A 14,194-nucleotide genomic window follows, 5' to 3' on the forward strand; every position below is an offset into this window, starting at 1 on the left:
AATAAATAAAATCTTTTAAAAAAAAAAAAAAAGAATCCATAAAGTGATGGATTCCTTTAAGCTAGGGTATTAAGGAAAGGCAACCTATAGGAGCTAGCATTATAATTGAGGCTTGGAGAATGACTAGTGCATTTATAAGTAAACTTGGAGATGGTTATAAATCCAGGGAAAGTGGATGACAAGAGCAAATTCTCAGAATAGGGAATTTTCCAAATTGACTCGGACCCTGAGCCTTTGGGAAATCTGGGGACTTGAGGCTATAAAGGTATATTCATGTCAGTAATTTCTTGCATCATTCACTGAATAGTGGGGAGTCGTAGGAAATTTTCGTGTGAAAGTATGACATAAAGATAGTTTTGGAAAAATACTATGGCAGTCTAAGATGAAAGAAAATATTTTAGGTCTATGAAATCAATTTGGTAGATATTTGCAGTAGTCTAGACATTAAGTGACAAAGTTATGAACTAGAGTGATAAGAATGGATATGGACAGATAGGGGCAGAGGCAAAAGAAAAATCGAAGTATATTTGGTAAGACTTGTATGCCAGGCCAGCATACAAACACTACTACTCCAATTACGAAGACTCTCAAAAGGATTACTCAAACCCAGTTCGTTTTGCTTTTCCATAAGTTAAATAGTTCAAATGGCATTGACTGGATTGAGTATATAAATATGAAGGCAAAAAGTTCCTCAAGGTTTCCATAGTTTTCAAGGCTCCATCAGCTTAGAGGTCAATGCAACCCATTCTGCATGAGATCAGGTGTAGCCCATGGAAATGTGTATGTATGTATGTTCTGTTCTTTAAATTAATCATCCAGAGCTGGGGCCAGGTAAACATTCACATACAAAATCTTGCATGTCTTTGATTACCACAGAGACTAGGAAACGAGGCCATCTACTCAGCATAAGGAGAAGAGATGAGGCTTGGGAATTAAACTACTTAGGGAAAGATCTGAAGAGTCCTTTGGAAACTGCAATGTTAGGAAAACATGAAGTTGATGAAAGTACAGCAAGGCAAGGGTAAAAAAGACAGTGAGAGCACAGAAAATTTTAGGGCTAACCCATATGTGTGCTTTCCTTACCTTTTTGCAGGAATTATGAAACATACATAGTAGGGGTAAGGGTAACCTAGGATAGATAACTTCCGAGAGTTGGGAAGTCAAATAAGTAAGAGAGTCAAGGGAATAACTGTCCATAAGCTCTATCCTAATTACCAAGGTGACTGTCAGACATTTTTAAGACATCACCTTAAATTTCCAAGGATAAAGGCAAGAGACAAGTAAAAGAAAACCTTGATTCTGGGATTGGATATTTGTATTTAAAACATGATGATCTAGGGGCGCCTGGGTGGCTCAGTGGGTTAGGGCCTCTTTCTTAGGCTCAGGTCATGATCCCAGGGTCCTGGGATCAAGCCCCGTGTCTGGCTTTCTGCTCTGCGGGGAGCCTGCTTCCTCCTCTCTCTCTCTCTGCCTGCCTCTCTGCCTACTTGTGATTTTTCTCTCTCTCTGTCAAATAAATAAAAAATCTTTAAAAAAAAACATTAAAACATGATGATCGAGAAGTAAATAGATGATACAGAGAGACAAGTTCAAGTTATGAAGTTATGATGAATGACAGTAGAAGAATACTGGTCTGAAATTATCTCTGATGTTCTATTCATGTCCTGTTTGCCTTCTTTTGAGTCTGGAGAAATAGACAACAGATCATTTTTTTGGAGATGACTGAAAAAATGTTAAAGGAAATAGCAGTTCAAGTTTAGGTAGGACGATATGGGTGAATTTGAAACCAGTGAGGGCGTAGAGTGGGTAGGATGGGCAGGAAGACATCAGAGAATTAAGAACTAGACTGGGTAAGAATGGTAGAACAAAAGATTGTTTGATGGGAAGGTCCATACACAGAAGGTGCAGAAAACTAGAGCAAAGAAGGAAGTACAAAGATAGTAGACTTAATTCAGATATTATCAGTGAGCGGGAGGGAAATTTTAAAAAGGCCTAAACATGGTATAAAGTTGGAGTTCTGCTTCACTCCATCATCCTCTGCCACTCTAACAGAACACGCAACAATGTCCACTGGCTTACTCCTTAGCTTCTGGTGTGCTTCCCATCAAATGTCACCACCACAGTAGTCATTAACATCTTCTGAACTTACCATAACTGTTAAGAATTTTGTTTTACACAGTCCATTAAGAATTTATGAAAGAAAAAAGGGGTGCTTGGTGGCATAATCGGTGAAGCATCTAATTCTTGATTTCAGCTTGGGTCATGATCTTAGGGTTGTGGGATCGAGCCGCTCTGCTCTTGGCACAGAGTCTGCTTGGATTCTCTTCTCCCTCTACCTCTGTCCCTCCTGCTTATGCTGTCTCTCTCAAATAAATAAAAAAGTCTTTTAAAAAAATTACATGAAAAAAATCTCCCACAATCCCCCCCAACCTCCACCAAAACCCAGTTATGATAGAGTATTTGTCTTGGAAAACCTGAGTTAAGGTTTCATACCCATTCTGGGGAGAAGATGTTTAAATTTTTCATCTCCAGTTTCCATATTCTAAAAGAGAATAGAAATATTCATCTCAAAAATTCGTGTATGGCTTCTATGAGGTAAAGTAACAACAGCGGCTGGCAGGAGTGTTTTATGAACACTACCTGAGTCTCACTTTAATGTGTCCTCATCTGGAATTCTGGCTTATTTGTTCTACTTGTAACCTATTGCTTTCCTTTTCTTTTACTTTATAACATTGAGGGGGGAGGATTCACAAGAGAGTATAATAAATCTAGTCTAAAGCTTTCAGCCACCATTTTCGCATGTAATCTGGGGATGTAATTTGATTAAATAATTTCAATTTTATTTTTTTAAAAGATATTATTTATTTATTTAACAGAGAAAGACACAGCAAGAGAGGGAACACAAGCAGGGGGAGTGGGAGAGGGAGAAGCAGGCTTCCTGCTGAGCAAGGAACCCAATGCAGGGCTCGATCCCAGGACCCTGGATCATGACCCAGGCTGAAGACAGATGCTTAATGACTGAACTACCTAGGAGTCCCTGTATTTCAATTTTAATCACCAAATGACAGCTCTACAATTGAACTATTCTTTTTGTGAAGAGCACCAAGTCCCTCAGAATTAGCATGACTATTTTTAGACAAAACATAATGAACCTCAGTGTCCTGCCGTATACAAGGCAGCAAAGTCTGCTACTTATGAGAAGGAATACGAGAGGCACCGTGAACTGTGCATTGTTGATTAAGAATGTTTATGACAACCTTGAAAGAAGCTCCTGGGCCAGTAGCTGTTGAAATGAACAGAATAATTAAATAATTACACTTGATATGCTTTTCCTTTGTATAGCCTTTTTTGTATTCATCTCATTAGCATTTGTAAGGCTGTACATTTCAAGACATGCTAATAATCAAATAAAAGCTCTTTTGACATATTTGTGTAGAAAATTTCAGAAGGAATTTAGGGGAGTAAAGGCAAGTCAGGGTGTAGTGCAGAGTGAGGGCGGAATACCGTGAATGTTGCTGGTTACATAAGAGGCTTTGCCTGTCTCATTATTTTGAAAAATATTTGTAAAACATGATTATGATAGCTTTGCCCAGAGTTTTCCTTTACAGTTAAATTAATGTTGTCATTATGCTCTGGAAAAATTGAGCTAGTCAAGGAAAGACTAATTCCATTTTTATTGATATTACCATTGGAAGACTTGTACACATTTTTAAACACTAAGTATAATTGTTTTTTGAACAGCTGTTAACTAATATGACATAAGAAAACTAGATAATACATTTTTGACAAATACACAAAAATCTCCCTATTCTCCTCAAAGATGTGCATCGAGTGTGTGTATGTGTCTGCACGTACCAACAGTCTTTAAAAAAAATGTTGTGGTCATTTTCAATTGTTCGTAAGTATAAAACAGTTATTTACTGAGGTTCTATAATTATGAAAAGCTTGATAAGCACAGTAGTTCTGAATAAGGCTGACCTTCAACCAACTAAGCTCTGCTTGTTAAGTTATTATAATAGTTGGTTTTACTGTAGCATAACCCTTCCCACTCTAAGCACCACAGGCCCTCCCACAGAACCCTCTGGATCCCCCAGCAATCTGGTAACAACTAAGAAGTTCATACCTAGTGCATTTGGGGGCCTCAGAACCTTGCTCAGGCATCCTTTCGGATTGATAAGAACTTTTATCTATGGGTCTGGGTGGCTCAGTTGGTTAAGTGTCTGCTTTCGGCTCAGGTCATGATCCTGGGGTCCTGGGATGGAGCTCTGTGTCACACTTCCTGCTGGGTAGGGAGTCTGTTTCTCCCCTCTACCCCTCCCTCTGTCTGTGCTTTCTGTCTCTCATACTCTCTCTTGCGCTCTCTCTCAAATAGATAAATAAGATCTTATAAAAAATATTCTTATCTATACTTCTTAATTATATTTAATATTATTACTGGGTAGAAAGATGGATATGATATGGCTCCTGCCTCCCAGAAATTCTTATCTGGTGGTAGAAATAGATATCCATAAATCATCTCAGCACAAGGTACACTCTGATATATGGAAAATTTAAACAAAGTGCTGGGGAGCATGGTGGAAAGAGATTAATCACAGCAGTGTGGATCTGAGCGGTCTTAGGAGGTATAGGGTTTTATTCAAACCTTGAAGGATGATCTGGGATTTATCAGCCAATATGGGTGCAGGAGGGCATTCCAGCAGGTGAAACAACCCTAATTTAAACACAGAAGAGACAATTTCTGTAAATAATGAATAGAGAGGAATGTTTGGAGGGTGTGTGGAAGGAATGTAGGATAACATACAGGCAGAATTTGTAGGGCAGAGTTTTTGTTTAGCTTCTTATTGCAGTGGGAGCCTTTGAAGATTCAGGAGTCAAGAGGCATGAGTTAATAAATTTAGAAATCTGGAGGTAATATGTAAAACACATGGTCAGGGAGAGATAGAGCAGTTAAATCTGGGAGATCATCTAAAGGCTTTTTGGACCGATTTAGATCATGTAACAAAAATCTTTCCTGTAAAGGTTCAGAGAGTGAATGTTTTATGCCCGCAGGTCATCTGGTCTCTGTTATAGCTGCTGAACTCCCCTATTATATAGCACGAAAGCAGCCAGGGACAATACCTAAGTGAATGTGAGTGACTGTGTTCCACTAAAACTTTATTTACAAAAACAGTTGCCAAGCCAGTTTTGGCACACAGGCCTGTTGACTCCTGTTCTAGATCATCAGTTATTAATGTAAGTACCTTATTTTTAGTTTCCCATAAAGCAACTCTGAGATAGGGATTTGAATGCGTATAATTTATTCAGAAGCTGGTCTTAGGAAACACTCTGAAGTGGGCAAGTAGGACCCTGAAGAGTGAAAGCCAGTAAAAGGTAGAATTAGAAACAGATTACTCCTGAAATCCGGACTACCTCACTTAGGGGCCTTATCAGAGACAATGTAGAATACCCCTCAGAATTGTCACCCTGTGGAGTCAAGAAGCTGGATATGTATTCACTATATCTCATGCTTCATTATCTGAGGGACACTCTTGTGATATTATCCCCTAGATATTTCTGCCATAAACAGGCTACGTATGCTCCCATGACAAAGAATGTCTTCAAACAGAGAGATGCAGGAAAACAGTATGTATGGGAACCGTTGTGGAGAGCAGGTGGGCTAGGAACACTATGTGCTTCAGTGGGTATCACAGCGTATAGGTGAGTAAGGAAACTTTTTTAAGAGAAGGTGAAGGTGAAATGTGTTCCTTCACTGACCTCCAATCAAGATCCACATGTCTGTGGGAGGAACATTTTATTTTAAAGCTGACTTGGTATAGAATAAAAGTAGAATGGGTACTCAAAATGAAAGTTAATGGTAGATGGAACTAGGTCTGTGAGGAACAGGAAGACAGTTTTAAAAGAAATAAAAGGTAAAATGGTCTGTCACAGGTTAGGTTCCAGAGAAAGCAGTTTTGAAGATGGGGTTTATCATGCAAGATGCTTATTAGAAACTGCTGTTGGTATCATCAAATGTGGGGGGTGTGCAAAAAGGGTATGAAATAAAAGTGGGAAAGTTACATGTTGAGCTGTGATACAATCCCAACAAAGGCCTCAGCTTCATGGGGAACACTAAAGCCGAGGTCACCCTCCAGAACTGCTCCCAGACAGGGCAAATGGGTCAGGTCTTTATAGCCCTGTGTTGGTCAGTCACTGGAAGCTGGTTTGCTTTGGAAGGAGGCATGATATTGGAAGAAGCCATTTTCTTCAGCTGAGGGAAACCCGAGAGAAGGTTTATAGCCAAAAGGACCCCATAAGACCCCAGCAGCTGGGGGAATAATTCCTGGTTGCTACTTGACAATTTCCACCACAGGTACATTTGATGATGATTGGATAGGGAAAGATGAGGGAGAAAAAAGAGCCAAATATGGTAATGGTGCTGAGAGACCCTAAGGAAGGTGACACCATTAACTTAAAGAGGGAAAAAAAATTGAGAGGATTAAATCCCCTCTGAATAAAATATTCAGAGGATAAAATTCAGAGGTCAGAATTACTTTTTCTTTAACAACACATTTCAGGAAATGAAAATATATTAAATAAGTTGTCCTCAACATGAAAATATGAAAGCTAATTTCACAAATACCACGTTATCTCAGTGAGAGAAAGAGAAGCAAAACAAAGCAAGCAAGCAAACACTGTGTGTGAAGTTCATTTTTCTTAAGGCCATGGCAGATACGATGTTAATGATATCACACTTTAAGACAGGATAAAAGTTAAGATTCTCTTTTGAATAAAGATAAATAAAATGACCTCACTGGGGACGCCTGGGTGGCGCAGTTGGTTGGACGACTGCCTTCGGCTCAGGGCGTGATCCTGGAGTCCCGGGATCGAGTCCCACATCAGGCTCCCAGCTCCATGGGGAGTCTGCTTCGCTCTCTGACCTTCTCCTCGCTCATGCTCTCTCTCACTGTCTCTCTCAAATAAATAAATAAAATCTTAAAAAAAAAAAAAAAAAAGTGACCTCACTAGTGTGGATATGAATTGTAATTTGAAAAGCTTATTTTCCTGTCCATTATTACATAATTGATACAGAACAAACTGTAGAAATGTAGTACTATGGCCCGTTACTCACTTGAAGTAGTGAAATATGCAAGTAGATTTCCATTTGTGTCAGGAAGAAGTTTGTTTTGCACAAGACAGAAATTTAAGTGAATATGATTGGGCCTAAGTGGTTAACTTGTGCTTTAGTAACAGCAATCCTTAAATTTATTTTGATTGCAATGACATAATATGATTCATAAACGTAATTTAAAGATGGTTATAAAAGATGCATGTTCATAAGATAGAGAGAGCTCACTCCTAATGCAGTATTATGAAAATTAACCAGTTAGAGGTTGTACAATGTGGTATAACCTGTACATCATTTTTCTGATAATTTTCTCCGGTTATTTTTAATATTCTGTGTAGATCATAAGTCTGAGATGTGTGTCTCTGGCATGACAGTTCTGAATTTCTTATGAGGATGTTACTCCTATCAGTTCAATGCCCTCAGCTTGTGAATATCAGGGCAATAATATACGTTAGAAAGGAAAATTCTTATAACAATAAGCAGGTAAGTGCTTAAACTTATAGGGCCACCTTCAAGACCGCATTTTTGTGTTATCAGTTCCCTACTTCTGGAACCTGCTGTGTACAGTGTAGCTGTTTTGAGCCTATTTTTGGACACAGATCCCTTTGGCAGTCTAAAAAATACAGACTCAGAATACTGTTTGTATATAAACACAAATGTATAAATAGCAAAGGAAAACAATAATTTGGAAACAGTGCTGTCAAAATAAAAATGAAATGCATTTGTGGTGTAGTATATGTCTGCCTTAACACAATGAACAACATGATAGAGAGAGTGGTCCCATAATTTTTATCATTTCAAGATGTGTGATGTAACTGTTACGTGATTTCAGAATACCCAGAATGTTTACTGGTGACCTAGTCATAGTTACTTCTTCCTTGTTAGGTTGCCCACATTCATACTTGAAGAAAATGATACATTTCAGTGAGATGTTAGTGAAAAGATAAATGTTATTTTTTTCCTTTCAAATCCTCTGAATCCTATACCTGGGCACCTCAGGGGTGCAGACTGTGAATGCTGGGTTGGAAAGCAATGGCAGACCCTGCTGTACTACCTTCTGCCAGGGCCACATCTTATGGTGGATTTGGTGTTGACAAGTCAGTCTAGTGGTCCCTCTGCACCATCTATTTCAAATCCTCCCCTTGAGGGCATTCCTTTGATGTAAATAAGGCTAGATGGTGAAGGAATGTAAATTTTAGAACAAGAAGTTTAAACTTGAATCCATAGATATTTTTCAGCCTCCAATACTCTTCTTATAATATGCCAGTGTGATCCAAGCAGGGGTTTATCCTTAAAACTCCCTTAGTGGTAAACAAGATGGCTTGCAACAGAGGCCAGGATTGAGTAAACACAAGGAGGAAATATGAGTTATCACTGGCTCTATCCTGATCTTAAGAATGAAGAATGAATTAAGAGGCAGTGTGATGAATTACCAGGACTTGATTAATGTGGAATTTGGATAAAGTGTCAAAACTCTCACTGATAATATTTCCTGGAGGTAAATAGGAAAGTTGTTGCAATACAAACAAAAGCAAAGAAATGAGAAGTTTAGATATGCCTGAGGAAGACATGTTATTTCTTTGATTTAGTGGTTGAGGCAATGACCTTGCCCAGGTCATGATCCCAGGGTCCTGGGATTGAGTTCCTCATTGGGGTCCCCGCTAAGTGGGAGTCTGCTTCTCTCTCTGGACACTTGTTCATTTTGGACTGAAGGTGGGAGATTGAGCTGGAGCTCTAGGCTGGGAATGATGTGTAACAAGATGCTATATGGAGTTATGAGTATGGTGAGATACTGATGTACAGTATCAGAGAAGAGCAGAGAGGTAAAACAAACCTTTGGAGGAATGCTACATGGAGGAGGAGTAGAGAATTTGTGAAAGAAGACCCCTAAACACAGAGGACAAAGTACTAGTATAGTGTTGCATAAGGTAAGCAGTTATAAGATGAACAAGTCTGGGGCAAAATGTACAACATGGCGACTATAGTTAACAATACTGTGTGACATATGTGGAGGTTACTAGAGAGTAAATCTCAAAGATATTTTTCCTTTTGAAGATTTTATTTATTTGAGAGAGAAAGAGAGAGCATAAGCAGGGAGAGGGCCAGAGAGAGAAGCAGACTCCCACTTAGCAGGGACCCCAATGAGGAACTCAATCCCAGGACCCTGGGATCATGACCTGGGCCCAAGGCAGACGCTTAACTGACTCAGCCACCCAGGGGCCCAAACTCAAAGATTCTTACCACAAAAATAAATAATAATAATTATGGGAGGAGATTGATGTATTAACTAACCTTGTTGTGGCGATCGTTCTGCAATATACACATCAACATCATCATGTTGTGCACCTCAAACTTATACAATGTTATTTGTCAGTGATGTCTCAATAAAGCTGGAAAAAAAGAGAAAGAATTTGCCAAAGTGTCTTCCAAAGTGACTGTAACATTTCGCTGTTCCACCAGCTGAATGAGAGCTCCCATTGCTCCACATCCTTGTCAGTATTTTGGTGTTGTCAGTGTTTCAAATTTGGGCCACTCTAATATGTGTATAGTGACTCTCTCACTGTTGTTTTGAGTTTTACATTTTGGTCTGTGATCCATTTTGAGTTCATGTTTGTGAAGAGTGTTAAGTTCTGTGTCTAGATTCATTTTTCCCATGTGGATTTCCAGTTGTTGGCACACTTTTTTTTTGAAAAGACTATTTTTGCTGCATTATATTTCCTTTGCTTCTTTGTCAGAGATCAGTTGATACTCATGTGGGTCTGTTTCCGAGCTCTACATTCTGTCTGATCCACCTATTTATCTTTTCTTTCACCAAAGCCACACTGTCTTAATTCTATAGCTTGATAGTAAGTCTTGAAGTTGGATAGTGTCAGTCGTTCAAATTTGTTCTACTCCTTCAATAGTGTATTGGCTATTCTGTATCTTTCACTTTTTTTTTCCTTCTTTTTTTAAGTAAGTTCTAGGCTCAACTTGAACTTGAACTCATTACCCCAAGATCAAGAGTTGCATGTTCTACTCACTGAGCCAGTCAGGCATCCCTCTTTTGCTTTTCTGCATAAAGTGGAATCAGTTCATCGATATCCACAAAATGACTTGATTGAGTTTGATTGGGATTGTACTGAATCTATAGATTATTTGGAAAAATTATGCTGTTGAAAATTTAATATGTTGACCTTGGCCACATCACGGTTGGAGTCGAGGATCAAACCAGGCCCTGACTTTGTCACCTCTCAAAGTCCGGACACCTTGACAAGGTTAAGGACGGGAAAGTTGAGTGCACTGAGAAAGGGTCTGTGCTGTGTGTCATGCGCTCGCCTACGTGACTTCCCACAGTAGGGAACAATGTGGCCAGGGTCCTGAATTCTTAGTTAGTCCTTGATGTGCCTGTACCTCCCATAACCCACTCCCTGGTTGATTGTCTTGCTAATGGCTTTAGCCAAAACTACCTGGCATCACGAGGTTTGCTTGTAGTTAATGTAAACTTGTTATAGGAACTTGCAGTCATCTGGCTAGGTCCTCCTATTCTGGTCTGCCTTATAAATGATTGTAAGATGTGGAATAAAATTGGCACTGTTGGACATCATCCTCAGTGTCCCTCCTGCCCCCATCTCTTTGTCTCTTAATTTCTTTTCACCGTCCTCTTAGCCCTTACGGTTTTCCTGGTCGATTCATCGCACTGGCCACGACACTACCCCCGAAGGGAGCCCGATGTGGGGATCCAACCCAGGGTTCTGGGATCATGACCTGAGTTGAAGGGAGACACTTAACCAACTGAGCCACCTAGGGGCCCCTACCCTGAACATCCTTACTAACAGTAGTCTGAAATCTTATTACTCATGACCTTTGATAGAAACAGTCAGTTAAGCTTGTAGCTCCAGAAAATAAGTAACAATGATCTATTTTAACATAATCAATAAATACCTTCTATTTTTGTTCAATAGGAGCTATAAGTGGTTTTTTACTTGCTGAAAAGTGATTGTATTCATTTAGTTCTCGCAAGTGTGAATTATAGCTACAACACATTTCTGAAAATTTGCAATTCAGAAGTTAGCACACTGGAAAGAGATCTATTATGACATTGGCACAAGAAAGCCTCATCCAAACAATTGCAAACAAGCTTTTATTCAGCTTTGGTAAAGACTTGACATCAGAAAACTTCTGTTTAATGTCTAAATAAAATGTTTAATGTGAGCACAATAAAGTTGTTCTTATGTTAGGCCTACATTAAAGCAAGATAGAAATAGTTTTTATAGTCAACATTCTGCCATTCTCTGAAATGATACACTTTCCAGAAAGATATTTATTACCAGTTGCCATCTTTAAAATGACAAATTCAGTTCAAAATTTGATTTCTAATACTATGTGTAATGAGAAGTGCCACTTGCCCTGCACATTTTTAAAAAGTGATGCCGAACAAAAGTATTACCATTTGATTTTGTATTTTCATTTAACTTTCGGAAGGATATTTATGTTATCCACCACATTGTAATGGCAAAATGGTGTGCCTCATACTTTGCAATTTTCTATTTAACTACTATTGCAAAAAGAACATATTCAGAAGCCAAACAATTTGGTTTTCAATGCTTCCTTAAAGTATCCCTTTGAAAACATTTCAAGGTAAAGCAAAGTTATGTATTTCACTTGATTTTTAGCATTATCCTTGTTCTTAAGACAATATCCTATAATCATAATAGTTGACCTGAGAAAAAAAATTTTTTTTAAATGATTTCATTTGTTTATTTATTTTAGAGAGAGAGCATGAGAGGGAAGAGAGGCACAGGGAGAGGGACAAGCAGACTCACTACTGAGCAGGGAAACAGAGGCAGGGCTCAATCCCACCACCTTGGGATCATGACCTGAACCAAAATCAATAGTTGGAAGCTCAACTGACTGAGCTATCTAGGTGCCCCTGGGAAAAACATTTTTTTTTTTAACATAAAGCTTTTATAACAAGCTTATTCCATTTTTACTTCTATAAAATATATTTTAAATATTATTTTCTAACATTTTAATAAATGAAGAAATCCTTTCCTTTCTTTTTAAAGGTTTATTTACTTATTTTGGAGAGAAAGAGAGAGAGAAGTGGGGATGGGGGGGAGGGACAGGCGGTGCGGGGAGAGAATCCTGAAGCAGACTCCCCGCTGAGCATAACCTAGATGCAGGGCTTGAATCCAGAACCCTGAGGTCATGACCTGAGCCAAAATCAAGAGTCTGCTGCTTAACCGACTGAGCCCCCAGGCACCCCCTTCTCTTTCTTTTTAATGAGACATCTTTGAGATTTCTCTTCCTTCTTGAATATAAGCCAAAGCCAAACTACATGTTACATACTGAGCAATCCATCCTTTAATTTTTGTCAGTTAAATGATGTGCCGCTATTTCAGGGCTTCCAACAATATTGTAATAACTGAGAATCGCTTTACATAAGCGCTAGTTTTAGTTTATTTTCTGTATCATAAGAATATGTAATATTTTCTCAAAAATGATTTTTTAAAAATCAAAGCTCATCATCAAAATATGATTGATTCCTATAATCTCATGTTATGTGAGAAACAGACTCTGAATCTCCTACCTACCACTTCTTGTCTCTGAGATCTGGGTCAGGTTACTCTACCCCTCCCATCCTCAATTTCCTCACCCATGGAATGATAATATAAATAGTCCCTACATAATCGGCTGTTGGGCCATCAGTGGTTGATAGTGCGTGAAGCTCCTAACATAGAACATGCAGAGGTACTAAATAAATATTAGGTCTCCCCATTATGCTATGCAATTGGATAAATGTGACCTCAGATCTCAATTATATTATTGTCCAGTTGTGTGACCTTGAGTTATTTAGTTAAACTCACTGAATATCTGGTTTCTTATTTGCAAGACAGATAATATTTAACTTTTTGGGATAGGCATGGGCAGTAAATAAGAATAAATGAAATGTGCTTATCTAATAGGGGCTCAATTAATATTTGTCACTCTTATTTAATATGCTAACTCCCATCTCCACCCTATCTCTGACCCTCACATTTTGGAAAAACTTTGTAGTTCTGTGCCATACTGTCTCTCTTCAATGTTGAAAGAAACCTAGTGATGCTCTTTTGTGGGTATTGCGGCATGGCAACAAGAACAGCTGAGTCTCCCCTGACACCCTGTGTTAGACTGTTTGGGAAGTCCTGCACTGGAACCAGTGCAAGTTCCGGAAGTTTTTGGAGACAGTGGAGCTGCAGGTTGGTCCCTCAGAAGGACCAACTTTTCTCAGGCACTGTCAGGCTTAAGTCCTGGTCCCAAGTTGTCTATATGTGTTTTGGGGGACCAGCAGCACTGTGATGAGGGCAAGGCTGTGGATAGTCCCCACATGGACATCAAAGGCTGAAGAAACTCACCAAGAATAAAAAATTAGTCAAGAAGCTGTTATGCCTTTTTTGGCTTCAGAATCTCCGATCAAGCAGATCCCATGAATCGTGGGCCCAGGCCTGAATAAGGCTGGCAATTTCCCTTCCTTGCTGACCCACAATGAGAACATAGTGGCCAAAATGGATGAAGTGAAGTCCATGATCAAATTCCACATGAAGAAGGTGCTGTGTCTGGCAGTAGTCATTGGCCACATAAAGATGATAGGTGATGAGCTTGTGTACATCCACTTAGCTGTCAATTTTCTGGTGTCATTTCTCAAGAAGAATTGGAAAAATTGCTGGGCTTTATACATTAAGAGCACCAGGGGCAAGGCCCAGTGCCTTTACTAAGACACAGCTTAATAAATTGTAGTGCTGGGGTACCTGGGTGGCTCAGATGACTGGGCATCTGCCTTTGACTAAGGTCATGATCTCCAGGTCCTAGGATCCAGCACATTTGGAGCGCCCCACTCAGTGGGGAGTCTGCTTCTCCCTCTCCCTCTGCCTCTCCCCCTGCTGGTGCTCTCTCTGTCTCTCTCTCAAATGAATAAATAAAATCTTAAAAAAAAAATCCTAGTGCTACCATTAGAAAACAAGAAAGAAAGAAAGAGGAAGGGAGGGAGGGAGGAAGAGAGAAAGAAAGAAAACTAGGTTTCTTTCTGACATCAAAGAATCACAGAAAATGCTAAGGTATTATCTAATGTAA

General features: G+C 39.2%; 1 pseudogene; it reads left to right on the forward strand.

Moving 5' to 3' along the window:
* The first annotated feature begins 1,770 nt into the window (after nt 1-1,770).
* On the forward strand, nt 1,771-13,839 carry LOC122896676 (annotated as a pseudogene).
* The last annotated feature ends 355 nt before the right edge of the window (nt 13,840-14,194 follow it).

The sequence above is a fragment of the Neovison vison genome, chromosome X, assembly GCF_020171115.1.
Source record: "Neovison vison isolate M4711 chromosome X, ASM_NN_V1, whole genome shotgun sequence".
NCBI lineage: Eukaryota > Metazoa > Chordata > Mammalia > Carnivora > Mustelidae > Neogale > Neogale vison.